This window comes from Cricetulus griseus, unplaced genomic scaffold (assembly GCF_003668045.3).
Source record: "Cricetulus griseus strain 17A/GY unplaced genomic scaffold, alternate assembly CriGri-PICRH-1.0 unplaced_scaffold_2, whole genome shotgun sequence".
NCBI classification, from domain to species: Eukaryota; Metazoa; Chordata; class Mammalia; order Rodentia; family Cricetidae; genus Cricetulus; species Cricetulus griseus.
The window spans coordinates 3132844-3146304 of NW_023276919.1; positions in this window are offsets into that span (position 1 = coordinate 3132844).

Here is a 13461-nt window from a genome sequence, read left to right on the forward strand (position 1 = left end):
TATTCCATTAATCAGTGTTCAGTTTCATTTCATACTTTCCCCTTCAACGTACAGAAAACACCAACACTATAGCTGAGAAGGCCATGGAGGGTCTCTCACTGTAACCTCTCTACATGCCCAAGACTGGATAGTGGGAATCCGCAAAGATCATTTTCCCGGACTGACCAAACTGTGAGACACCCCGTCAGGTCAGTGTTTATCACAAGGATGAGGTCCAACACCACATTGGCTGATTCCTTTGTGTTTTCAGAATTATGTCTTCGGCCGTTTCTTCCCTTCAATTTTAGGTATTCTGTGTCAACTCGAATGTTCAGGCATTTTGTTCTGACCTTGTCCATGAGTTCAAGCAGACTCTGAGTTCTGAGATCGGGAGTACCAAGCCTTCTTCGGCCTGGCCCATGGGAAATACATCTTATGATTAAGGCATCCTTCCGGGTACTGTTACCTTGGAAAAAGTGTTCATATGATTTTATGAAGGAATGTCATATTCCCCAGGATGTGCTTTAATGGACTAAGAAAATGAAAAGACACACATTAATGAATGAAATTTGAATGTTGCGTGGTAGCTTTAAATTCTATATCTTAGATTAGATTGAAGGATCATTGGTCTGCAGGTACTTGGTGCACCAAATGATGTCAGCAGTAGGAAAGAGTTCATGAGGGAGAGACAACATCATCCTGGAGTATGAAAAGACACACCTGTGGACCTGGTATTCACTTGTATCAGCATATAGGAAGCCTGGGTTTCTCTGTGTGTCTCTCTGTCTGTTTGTCTTAATTTTCATCTCTAAGTCTCTATCATTCACTGTTACTGTCTCTCTATGTATGTCTCCTCTCCCTGGGGAGCTGCTATAAATCTACCTGCATTGCAATGGACCTGCATGCTAACTGAGCCCCCGCCTCTCTCCAAGGCGCTCACTCTTTCTCTGGCCTTCTGTCTTTGTCTCTGCAAACTAGATGAATACCAGCAGCTCTGGACTTGCTCAGGACTGTGCTCTATCAAATATGATCCTTTTTTCTGTGTGTCTGCATGTGTCTTGCTTGCTGTGTGTGTACCTGTCTCTCTGTCAGAGTATTGAAGAGCATGCTAAACCACTCTACAATGGCAAAATTAAGGTGCTTTTTTCTTGTCCTATAGATACCCTTCTTTTTCAAATATGTGAATGCTTTCAGCCATGTTGCTTGTTTCAAAACAAGGCAGATGAAATGTATCCAATTTATGTTTTTGGCAAAACTAAAGTTTTCCTGTAAATTCCAGTGACCTGAATGGGACCCAAGCAAAAAGGTCCAAAGATTCACTCAAGATAATTAGTATTCATTCCCTCAATGGACCCAGAGTCCTCTCCTCCTCATCTGTTACCTTTCCCTGGGAAAACCCTCCCTCATATGACCATGAAACTCTTTGTCACCTGGACTTAAGAAATATTTTGTTTTCTAAACGTACCCTCATCTCCTACACTGCTGACATCTACCGAGGCTTAGGATGCCCAAGACAGAGCCACACATTCTGGAAATCCGTGGAGCAATCAGGTACTACAGTATGTGGTATTACCCCACTATTCTCGGTGCCCCCAAGTTGGTCAATGCCCTTTCATCACAAATAAGCTGTCTTGAGAACTCAACATCTTTATTCCCAATGTTGCCAAGTCTAGGACCGCAAATTTCCCCAATAAATGAGGTGGGAATGAAGGTCCTGGCTTATGGCTACCTTCCCATGACACCTGAAAGGGAGCCCTCACTCAGCCAGTACTCTGTTCATTCCAGGGTTCCAAGGGTACTAAGTCTGCAGGCAGGGTTATAGGACCCCTTTAAAAGACAGATACCTACACACTCCTGATATCTTATTCTCTTTGTCAACGTCCAATTCTAATCTGCTATCTGTTAACTGCTATCTGGTATCTTCCTCTAACATCTTCATCTCTTCTCCTGTCTTCCCCACTCACCACCTTCAACCACGTCAGAAAATCCAAAGTTCATGGACATTCTAAGATTCGTGTTACATTGCTTAGGATTCCATCTCCATAGCAAGCTTTCCCTTTCACTTAAACAAATGACCAACTCTGGACGAACTCTGAAAGACATTTGGGCACTCTCTCTGTGAACTCACTCCATACCCAGGCTCGTTTGAGTGGCACATCCCAGAGACCATTTTGGGATTGACCAAATTGTGAAATACTTCATCAGATCGCCGTGTTTCCAAAGAATGAGGCATACAACCACATTTGCGGAATCACCCTTGGCTTTCAGATTTATGCCTTTGGGAGTTTCTTCCCTCAAGTCTTTGGACCCCTGTGCTGTCTCAACTCTTCGGGTATTTTCTGTTCCACATTTCTTGATGAGTTAAGGCTGACTCCATCTTTTGAGATGTTATGTACCAAGCCTAATTCTGCCACCTTCATTGGAATTACATGTTATGTTTAAGGAAATATAGTGGTAATTGTTACCGTGGAAAAAACATTCAATGCCTTTTTGTAGAAAATGCAAAACACCCTAAGAAGTACATCACTGCACTAAGAAAATGACACATTATATTACTGTAAAAAAGGTGAGTTTTCCATTGTTAACCTTTTCCAGGAATGTTTAAATTCCATTTCTTAGATTAGATTGAAATATTATTAGAAGACAGGTACTTGGGTGCACAAAGTGATGTCACCAGCAGGATAGAGTTCATAAGGCATAGACAGCATCATCCATGAGAATGTTGGGAGACAGCACTGGACCTGATATTCACTTATCTCAGCCTACACTAAGCCTTTTTATGTCTGTGTGTCTGTCTGTCTGTCTGTCTGACATTTCAGTCCCTACTTCTCTATCACTCATTGTCTCTGTCTCTGTCTCTCACTTTCTCTGCCTCTGTATATGTCTCTTGAAACTGGTGGGGCTCTACATCTCTACCTACTTTACACGGGACCTGCCAGCTACACTGAGTCTCTCTCTCTCTCTCTCTCTCTCTCTCTCTCTCTCTCTCTCTCTCTCTGTCACTCTCTGGGTTTCTGTGTTTGGCTGTGCAACTTGGATGAATATCAAAAGCTCTGGACTTGCTCAGGAATGTTCCCCTTCAAAACTGAAACTTTGTATGTATGTATGTGTCTTTCTCACTTTGTGTCTGTTTCTCTCTCTGTCAGAGTACAGAAGCGATTGCTAAACCACTCTGAAATGGCAAAATTAAGTAATTTTTATTGTCCTAAAGATACCCTACTCTATCCAAAATGTGAATGCGTTCAGCCAAGTTGATTCTATCAAAAACAGACAGGAGATAGGTCCCCAATTTATGTTTTTGGCAAAAGCAAATTACTCCTGCAATTTCCAGGGAGCTTATTGGGACCCATGCAAAAAGGTCAAAAGATTCACTCCAGATAAATAGTGTTCAGCATCTCAGTGATTCCACATTGCTTTTCTCCCTCTCTGAGAACTTTCCCTGGGAAAACTTTAGCTTCTCTGACCATACTCCTCTCTGACTCCATAACTCCAGAAATACTGTTTTTAAAACTTAACATCACCTCCTACACTGCTGACAGCTGCCAAGGCTTACAATGCCACAAACAGTGTCACACAATCTGAAAATATGTGGAGAAATCAGGCAATACAGGATGTGGTAGTACAACCATATTATCAAACCCCCAAAGATGGTCAATGCCACTTCTTCAAAAAGAAGAAGTCTTGAGAACTTGACATCCTTATTCCCTAAGTTGCAAATCTAGGACCCCAAATTTCCATAATCAGTGAAGTTGGGAATGCAAGGTTCTTACATAGGGGTAATTGCCCATGTCACCTGGAAGGGTGCACTCACTCAGCTAGGATTCTATTCAGTCCAGGGTTCTATGGATACTAATGTGAAAGCAGGGTTATAAGACCCATTTAATAAACAGATCCCTACCCACTTCTGATGTCTTATACTCTGTCACCTTCCAAATCTTCTTTGATCTGTGCTATCTGGAATCTTCCTCTGACCCTCTTAATCTCTTCTTCTGTCTCCCCCACTCACCCTCTTAAACAATGTCAGAAAATCTAAAGTTCATGGACATTCTAAGATTCATGTTCCATTGTTCAGGGTTCTATCTCCATAGCGAGCTTTTCCCTTCCACATAAACAAATGACCAACTCTGTAGCTGTGAAAGACATGGACGCTCTCTCTCTCTGTGAACTCTCTCCATATCCAGGCTAAGTTGAGCAGGACATCGCAGAGATCTTTTTCTGGGACTGCCCCAACATAGAAACACCCCATCAGGTAGGTGTGTTGCCAATGATGAGATCCACAACCACATGCATTGAATCACCTGTGGGTTTCAGATTTATGCCTTTGGGAGTTTCTCCTTCTTTATTGTTTGGACCCCTGTGTCGTCTCATCACTTCGGGCATTTTTCCCCCACAATTGTCAAGGAGATAAGCCTGACTCTGTATTGTGAGATGTTGGGTACCCAGCCTCCTTCAGCCACCTCCATTGGAATTACATCTTATATTTAAAGGAAACTGGCGATTACAGTCACGGTGGAAAAAACCTTTAATGCCTCTTTTTGTGTAGGAATTTCAAATACCCTAAGAAGTGTATCAATGGATTAAGAAAATGAAAGGAATCACATTATTGTAAAAAAGTTGAGTTTTCCATGGTTAATTTCTTCCAGGAATGTTTACATTCCATTTCTTAGATTAGATTGAAAAATCTTGTACTGCCCATACTTGGGTGCATGAGATGATGTCAGCAGCAGGACAGAGTACATTATGCAGAGACAGCATCCTCCATGAGTACGTTGGGAGCCTGCCTCTGGATGTGATATGCACTTATCCTAGTCTACACTAAGCATTGGTCTGTGTCTGTGTCAATCTGTCTCTCATTTCATTCTGGAGCTCTCTGTGTCACTCACTGTCTCTGTCTCTGTGTAACTCTGTCTCTTACTGTCTTTGTCTCTATGTATATGTCTCTACACCCTGGGTGGGAGTCTATAATTCTACCTGCTTTGCAATGTTTTTGCCAGCCACACTAAGCCAAAGTCTCTTCTGTTCTCTCTCTCTCTCTCTCTCTCTCTCTCTCTCTCTCTCTCTCTCTCTGTCTCTCTCTCTCTCTCTCTACACTTGTTCTCGACTCCTCTCCACCTAATCTGAGCATTTATCTGTTCATCTCTCTCTCTCTCTCTCTCTCTCTCTCTCTCTCTCTAGATTGCTCTGTCACTCTCTGGCCTTCTATCATTGCCTCTGCATTTTGTTGAATATCAGCAGCTCTAGACTTGCTCAGGAATGATCTTCACCAAAAATGAACCTTTTGTCTGTCTGTATGTGTGTGTCTTTCTGGCTTTGTGTCTGTCTCTCTCACTGTCAGTTTACAGAAGGGATTGCTAAACCACTCTAAATTGGCAAAACTAGATTGCCTTTTTATTGTCCTAAAGATACCCTTCTCTATTCAAAATATGATTTTTTTCAGCCAAGTTGCTTCTATCAAAAAAAGGCAGCTGATGTGTCTCCAATTTATGTTTATGGCAAATGCAAAGTATTCCTGTAAGTTCCAGGGAGCTGAATGGGACCCATTCAAAAAGGTCAAACTATTCATGCCAGATAAATAGTGTTTAGCCTCTCAGTGTTTCCAGATGGCTTTCCTCACCCTCTGAGAACTTTCCCTGGGTAAATCCTCCCTCATCTAACCATACGCACCTCTGTCACCAGAACTTCAGAAATACTTTTGTTCTAAACTTAACTTCTTCTCATAAACTGCTGTCAGCTGCCTGGGTTCAGGGTGCCCCAGTCAGTGTCACACAATCTGAAATTCGTGGAGCAACCAGGATATCCAGGATGTTTTGGTACCCCAATATTCTCAAATGCCTCCCAAGATGGTCAATGCCACTTCATCAAAAAGAAGCAGTCTTGAGAACTTAACATCCTTATACCCTAAGTTGCTAATCTAAGACCCCAAATTTCCATAATCAGTGAAGTTGGGAATAAAAGGTACTGGAATCAGACTAACTGCCCATGTCACCTGGAAGGGTGCACTCACTCAGCAAGTACTCTGCTCAGTCCATGGTTCCATGGGTACTAAGTCTGCAGGCAGGGTTATAGGACCACTTTAAAAGACAGATCCCCACCCACTCCTGATGACTTATTCTCTGTCACCTTCCAATTCCTCTCTACTATCTGCTATCTGGTATCTTCCTCTGACCCTCTTCATCTGTTCTTCAGTCTCCCATAATCACTGTCTTCAACAATGTCAGAAAATCTAAAGCTCATGGACATTCTAAGATACACGTTCCATTGCTCCAAGTTCCTTCTCCATAGCAAGTTTTCCACTTCCACATAAACAAATGACGAACCCTGAATATGTGAAAAACATGGACGCTCTCTGTCTGTGAACTCTCTCCATACCCAGGCTCTGTTGAGCGGGATATTGCAAAGATCTTTTTCTGGGACAGACCAAACGTTGAAACACCCCATAAGGTAAGTTTGTTTCCTGATGATGAGGTCCACCACCACATTCTCTGAATCATCTGTGGGTTTCAGAATTATGCCTTTGGGAGTTTCTCCACCTCAACCTTTCGGACCCCTGTGATGTCCCAACGCTTGGGACATTTTTTTGCTCCACATTTGTCGATGAGTTGAGCCTGACTTCGTATTCTGAGAGGTTGAGTACTCAGTCTCTTTCAGCCACCTCCATTGGAATTATATCTTATGTTTAAGGGAATCTAGCGGTTACTGTTACGGTGGAAAATCCCTTTAAAGCCTTTTTGTGGAGGAATGCCAAATACCCTAAGAAGTACATCAATGGAATAAGAAAATGAAAGGAATCACATTTCTGTAAAAAAGGTGAGTTTTCCATGGTTAATTTCTTCTGGAAGATTTAAATTCCATTTCTTAGATTAGATTGAAAAAATCACTGGACTGCAGATACTTGAGTGAATGAGATTATGTCAGCAGCAGAACACAGTACATTAGGCAGAGACAGCATCCTCTATGAGTATGTTGGGAGCATGCCTCTGCATATGATATGCACTTATCCTAGCCTACACTCAGCCTTGATCTGTCACTGTGTCTGACATTCTCTCATTTCATTCTCTAACTCTCTCTATCATTCACTGTCTCTGTCTCTGTTTCTGTGCATATCTGTCTCTCACTGTCTGTGTCTCTATGTATATGTCTCTACACCCTGGGAGGGAGTATATAATTCTACCTGCTTTGCAATGTGTTTGCCGGCTACAATAAGCCAAAGTCTCTTTTTCTTTCTCACTATCAGTCTCTCTCTCTCTCTCTCTCTCTCTCTCTCTCTCTCTCTCTCTCTGTGTCACTCTGTTCTGTTACTGAAGAGCATGGTATACCTCTCTACAATGGCAAAATTAAGATGCTTTTTATTGGACAAAATATACCCTTACCATTCCAAAATGAGAATGCTTTCAGCCATGTCGATTCTATCATAAAGAGGCACCTGATTTGTCTCCAATTTATGTTTTTGGTATCCCCAAAATATTCCTGTAAGTTCCAGGGAGCTGAATGTGGAAGAATGTAAAATACCATAAAAAGTACATCAATGGACTAAGAAAATGAAAGGAATCATATTACTGGGAAAAAAAGTGAGTTCTACATGGTTATTTTCTTCCAGGAATGTTTCAATTCCATTTCTTAGATTAGATTGAAAAATCATTGGGCTTCAGAAACTTGGGTTCATGAGATGATGTTAGCAGCAGGACAGAGTTCATTAGGCAGAGATAGCATTCTCCATGACTATGCTGTGATCCTGCCTCTGCATGTGATACGCACTTATACTTGCATACAGTAAAATTTGGCCTGTCTCTGTGTCTGTCTTTCTCACCTTTCATTCTTTAACTCTCTCTCTCTCTCTCTCTCTCTCTCTCTCTCTCTCTCTCTCTCTCTCTCTCTCTTTCACTCTCTCTCTCTGTCTCCCTCCCTTTCTGTGTGGTTGTCTGTTTTTACTTCTGCACCCTGAGTGAATACCTGGATCTAAACTTGTTCTGGACTGGTCTCCACAAAAATTGAGCTTATATCTGTCTGTTTCTATGTGTCCCAGTCTCTCTCACTCTAACTCTCTCTTTCACTCTCTTTATTTATCTCTCTCTCTTTGTCTTAATATCTCTCTGTTCTAGTAATGAAGAGCATGCTAAGCATGTATACAATAGCAAAATTAAAGTTCTTTTTATTGGAAGAAATATCCCATTCCCATTCCAAAATAAGAATTATTTCAGCCAAGTTGCTTCTGACTTAAAGAAGTGCCTGATGTATCTCCAATTTATGTTTTTGGTAATCTCAAAATATTCTTGTAAGTTCCAGGGAGCTGAATGGGACCCATGTAAAGAGTTACCAAAATGATTCACTCCTGATAATTAGTGTTCAGTCTATCAATGATCACAGAGTCCTTTCCTGCTCATCTGGGATCTCTCTCTGGGAGATCCTGCCCATGACACCTGGAAGCATGCACTTACTCAGCCACTACTCTTCAGTCCACTGTTCCATGGATAGTAAATCTGCAGTCAGGGTAATTGGACCCCTTTAAAAGACAGATCTCTACACACTCCTGATGTCTTATTCCCTCTGTCACCTTCCAATTACAATCTGCTGTCTGTTAACGGGTATCTGGTATCTTCCTCTGCCCCTCTTCATCTCTTCTCCTGTCTTCCCCACTCTCCCTCTCAAACCATGTCAGAAAATCTAAAGTTCATGGACATTCTAAGATTCCTGTTCCATTGCTCAGGATTCTGTCTCCATAGCGAGCTTTCCCCTTCCAAATAAACAAATGACCAACTCTGGGTCTATGAAAGCCATGGAGGTTCGCTCTCTGTGAACTCCCTCCATACACAGGCTCGGTTGAGTGGGACATCGCAGAGATCTATTTTTTAAGGAGAAAATTATTTAATAGAGCATATTTCAAGCAGGAAGCGGCTTTCAGTAATACAATCTCGCCTGTGTTCAGGGATAGGTGAAAAGGAAATACACTTGTTTAAATTTATATGTGAAGCCAGCTTCAGCTGAGCAATGTGAAAATAAATGAATCTGCTTCAGACCTTTTTTGCTTGATAAAAGCTGCATTTTAAGAGCCTTATGTCTCTTTAGGTTAGTTCAAAATTACTCCAGCTCTCTGAACTTCACCACTTGATAATTGTTTCTAGTGATCTGTAAACAAGCCTGTTTTAAGGAATTAACATTTGTGATTATGTAGAAGATTTGGGTAACAATGATTTGAGAGGAAAGTTGCTGCTCAGAATGTAGCACCTTCACACTCTGTCTTATGCCTAACCATGCATTCCACACTGCTGTGAACACCAAATTTCTGGGAGCTATAGCCTTTTCTTTACCACATTTACCAACCTAAGGAACTTTTTCATTAGAAGGGCCTGCCCGTGGTCTGGAAAGCCCAGCTGCTTCCACAACAGAGACCCCGATAGTAGGATGCTGGGTAGCTCACAGATAACATTTTTGGGATTGACAAAATGGTGAAAATCCCATCAGATTGGTGTGTTTCCCAAGAATGAGCCCCGTCACAACATTTGCTGAATCACTGGTAGGTTTCAAATTTATGCCATGGGGAGTTTCTTCCCTCCAGTGTTCGGACCCCTGTGTCATCTCAAGTCTTCAGGCATTTTCTGTTACACATTTGTCGATGAGTTAAGGCTGAATCCATCTTTTGAGATGTTGGGTACCAATCCTCCTTCAGCCACCTCTATTGGAATTACATCTTATGTTTAAGGGAATATAGCAGTTTCTGCTACCATGGAAAAACAGTACAATTCCTTTTTGTGGAGTAATGTCAAACACTCTATGAAGTACATCAATGGACTAAGAAAATGAAAGATATCAAATTATGTAAAAAAGGTGCCTTTTCCATGGTTAACTTCTTCCAGGAAGGTTTAAATTCCATTTCTTAGATTGGATTGAAGGAACATAGGAATGCAGGAACTTGGGTGCACTAAATGATATCTACAGCAGGGCAGAGTTTATTAGGCAGAGACAGCATCATCAATGAGTATGTTGGGAGCCAGCCCTGGACATGGTATTCACTTATCTCAGATTACAATAAGGCTTGGTATGTCTGTGTGTCTGTCTGTCTGTCTGTCTGTCTGACATTGCAGTCCCTACCTCTCTATCACTCATTGTCTCTGTCTCTGTGTATCTCTGTCTCTCACTTTCTCTGCCTCTGTATATGTCTCTTGAAACTGGTGGGGCTCTACAACTCTACCTATTTTGCACCGGACCTGCCTGCTACACTGAGCTCTCTCTCTCTCTCTCTCTCTCTCTCTCTCTCTCTCTCTCTCTCTCTCTCTCCTGCTCACTGTGTCAATCTCTGGCCTTCTGTGTTTACCGATGCAACATGTGTGAATGTCAGCAGTTCTGGCCTTGCTCAGGAATGTTCTCCACCAAAACTGAACCTTTGCCTGTCTGTAGTATGTTTCTTTTTCTCTGTTTGTCTTTCTCTCTGTCTGTCAGAGTAAAGAAGAGATTGCTAAACCACTATAAAATGGAAAAACTAAAATGCTTTTTATTGTCCTAAAGACACCCTTCTCTATCCGAAATGTGAATCGTTTCAGCCAAGTTGCTTCTATCAAAAAAAGGCAGATGATGTGTCTCCAATTTATGTTTTTGGCAAATGTAAAGTATTCCTGTAAGATCCAGGGAGCTTAATGGGCCCCAGGCAAAAAGGTCCAAAGATTCACTCCAGATAATTAGTGTTCAGCCTCTCAGTCATTCCAGATTGCTTTTTTCCTCCTCTGAGACCTTTCTCTGGGAAAACCGTCCCTCATTTGACTTCTGACAGCAGAACTTCTGAAATATTTTTTTCTAAACATAACTTCATTTCCTACACTGCTGACAGCTGCCGAGGCTTAGGATGCCCCAGAGAGTGTTACAAAATCTGGAAATCTGTGGAGCAACTAGGTAATCCAGCATGAAGTAGTACCCCACTATTCTCAAACTCCCCCTAATATGGTCAATGCCAATTCATCAAAAAGAAGCAGTCTTGATAACTTGACATCCTTATTTCCTAAGTTGTATATCTAAGACCCCAAATTTCCATAATCAGTGAAGTTGGGAATGAAAGGTCCTGGCATCAGGCTAACTACCCATGTCACCTTGAAGGGTATACTCACTCAGCCAGAAATCTGTTCAGTCCAGGGTTCCATGTGTACTAAGTGTGTAGGCAGGGCTATAAGACCCTGTTCAAGAAAAGATCCCTACCCGCTCCTGATGTCATATTCTCTGTCAACTACCAATTCCTCTCTACTATCTGCTATCTGGTATCTTCCTCTGACCCGCTTCATCTCTTCTTCTGTCTTGCCCACTCATCCTCTCTGACCATGTCAGAAAATCTAAAGTTCACAGATATACTAAGATTCGTGTTTCATTGCTCAGTTGTCCATCTCCATAGGGAGCTTTCCCATTCCACGTAAACAAATGATGAACTCTGGAGCTGTGAAAGCCATGGACACTCTCTCTCTGTGAACTCTTTCCATACCCAGGCTTAGTTTAGCGGGACATAGCAGAGATATTTTTCTGGGACTGACCAAACGTTGAAACACCCCATCAGGTTGGTGTGTTTCCCAAGGAGGAGGTTCACCACCACATGCACTGAATCAGCTGTGTGTTCCAGATTTATGCCTTTGGGAGTTTCTCACACTCCACTGTACAGAACCCTGTGTCGTCTCAACTCTTCGGGCATTTTTTCCCCACAATTTTCAATGAGTTAATCCTGGCTCCTTATTCTGAGATGTTGGGTACCACGCCTCCTTCAGCAACTCCATTGTACTTACAACTTTTTCCCGCACGATCGTCTCACCAGCAAGAATGACACAGGACACTCGGATCCTTCTGCAGTAAAGCTTTAATGCATCTTGAGAGACAGATGATCAGCTTCCAATTAGGGAAAGCCCGAGACAAGAATCCCGTCCCCTTATAATGGCTCATAAGCTCCGAGCAGTGCGTGTACAGCTGGGATAGGTGGAGGACTCGTCACCCTATGACGCCACGGGAGAGGCAAGGCTAGGCAAGTGGAAAAACACTGGGCACATGCGCACCAACATTGTGTACTTGATCCAGCAGCGGATGTCAGCACCATCTTGTAATGGCGAATGTGAGTGCGGTTCCTCACATCTCCCCCTATATAATTATATAGAAACACAGAGGCTATAGGCCAGCCAAATCCAGAGTGGAGATAGAGGTCAACTCCCCAAAACTGGATGCAGACCTTGTCTTGAGCAGGACTCCAGACTTTGTGTCCAGAGCAGGCCCAGACCCGTCCTTATGTCTTTTTCTGGGGGAAGGGCATTATGACATATAACCTTCATGCAAGATGACATATCTCCCAGAAGAGCCACAAGAAAAGCCGCAGGCCCTTTCTGTGCAGTGCTTAGCCTTGAAACTCTTTTGGCCTGCCAAACCTTGCTCACTCTATTCCGTGCAATGAGGTCAAGCCTCCGGAGGTGCAGGAGCTGAGCAGTTGGCAACATATTGCCTCAACATGCTTAGCCAAATGCCGGGGGAGATTCCATTCTCTAGGGCAGCGAGTGCCTGTGCAACCACTACCTTATCTTTTTTTTTTTGTTTGGGTTTTAAGTCTACACACAGTCCCAAGCATAAACACCACACCATTGCAGAGAATTGTGCCAAAAATCCCACCCCCACCCATTCCTTAAAATAAGAAACTGCTGATGAAATCCAGGAAGAGCCTGGGAAGGTCTCATTGAACTCCCGACTAATTTGAGGGGAGAAGGTGGAGTTCCGAGTTTTGAGGGTCCGAAGGGGCTCTTCAGGTGAGTCTTTCCGGGATCCACAGGAGATTCTCTTCATCCTGTGGAAAAACACATATAGCTCCCCTGGATCTTATGAGAATAGGATCCGGGCCTCTCCAAAGACCAGTCAAGATATCTTTCCATTTTACCATTTCCTTTGGCCTTTCAGGTTCTGAGGTGTGGCACTCAGTCGCAGTATGGCCCTGAGTGTCAATGTTTATAAAATTTAGGGTAAAGAGTGCCATGGATATTGCAACTCTTGGCACCGAGGGTGAGGATGTTCCCATTCCCTCCTTTTGTTTGATTAAATAAGACTAAGCGTGCGATGGGCACGTTCCACAATGCCTTGTACTTGAGGGTTATAAGGTAGGCCAGTCAGATGGGTAACCTCCATCTGTCTGCAGAAGTGCCGGAACTTTTGAGAGGTATAGGCTGGCCCATTATCTGTTTTTAAGAAGCACACTGGTGGCTAGGTAAAGTCTTATTTCTGTAATACAGCTGAACTTAAAACTATATAGAGCTACATTATATTCCTTAAACAGTAGCTTAACTTCTTTCTGAGGCAGGGTTTTTCTGTGACTTTGGAGCCTGTACTGGAATTCGATCTGCCGGACCAGGCAGGCCTTGAACTCATAAAGATCCATCTGCCTCTTACTCCCGAGTGCTGGGATTAAAGGCGTGTGCCACCAACGCCCTAAACTTAAAGGCGTGTGCCACCAACACCCTGAGCTTAAAGGTGTGTGCTACCAAC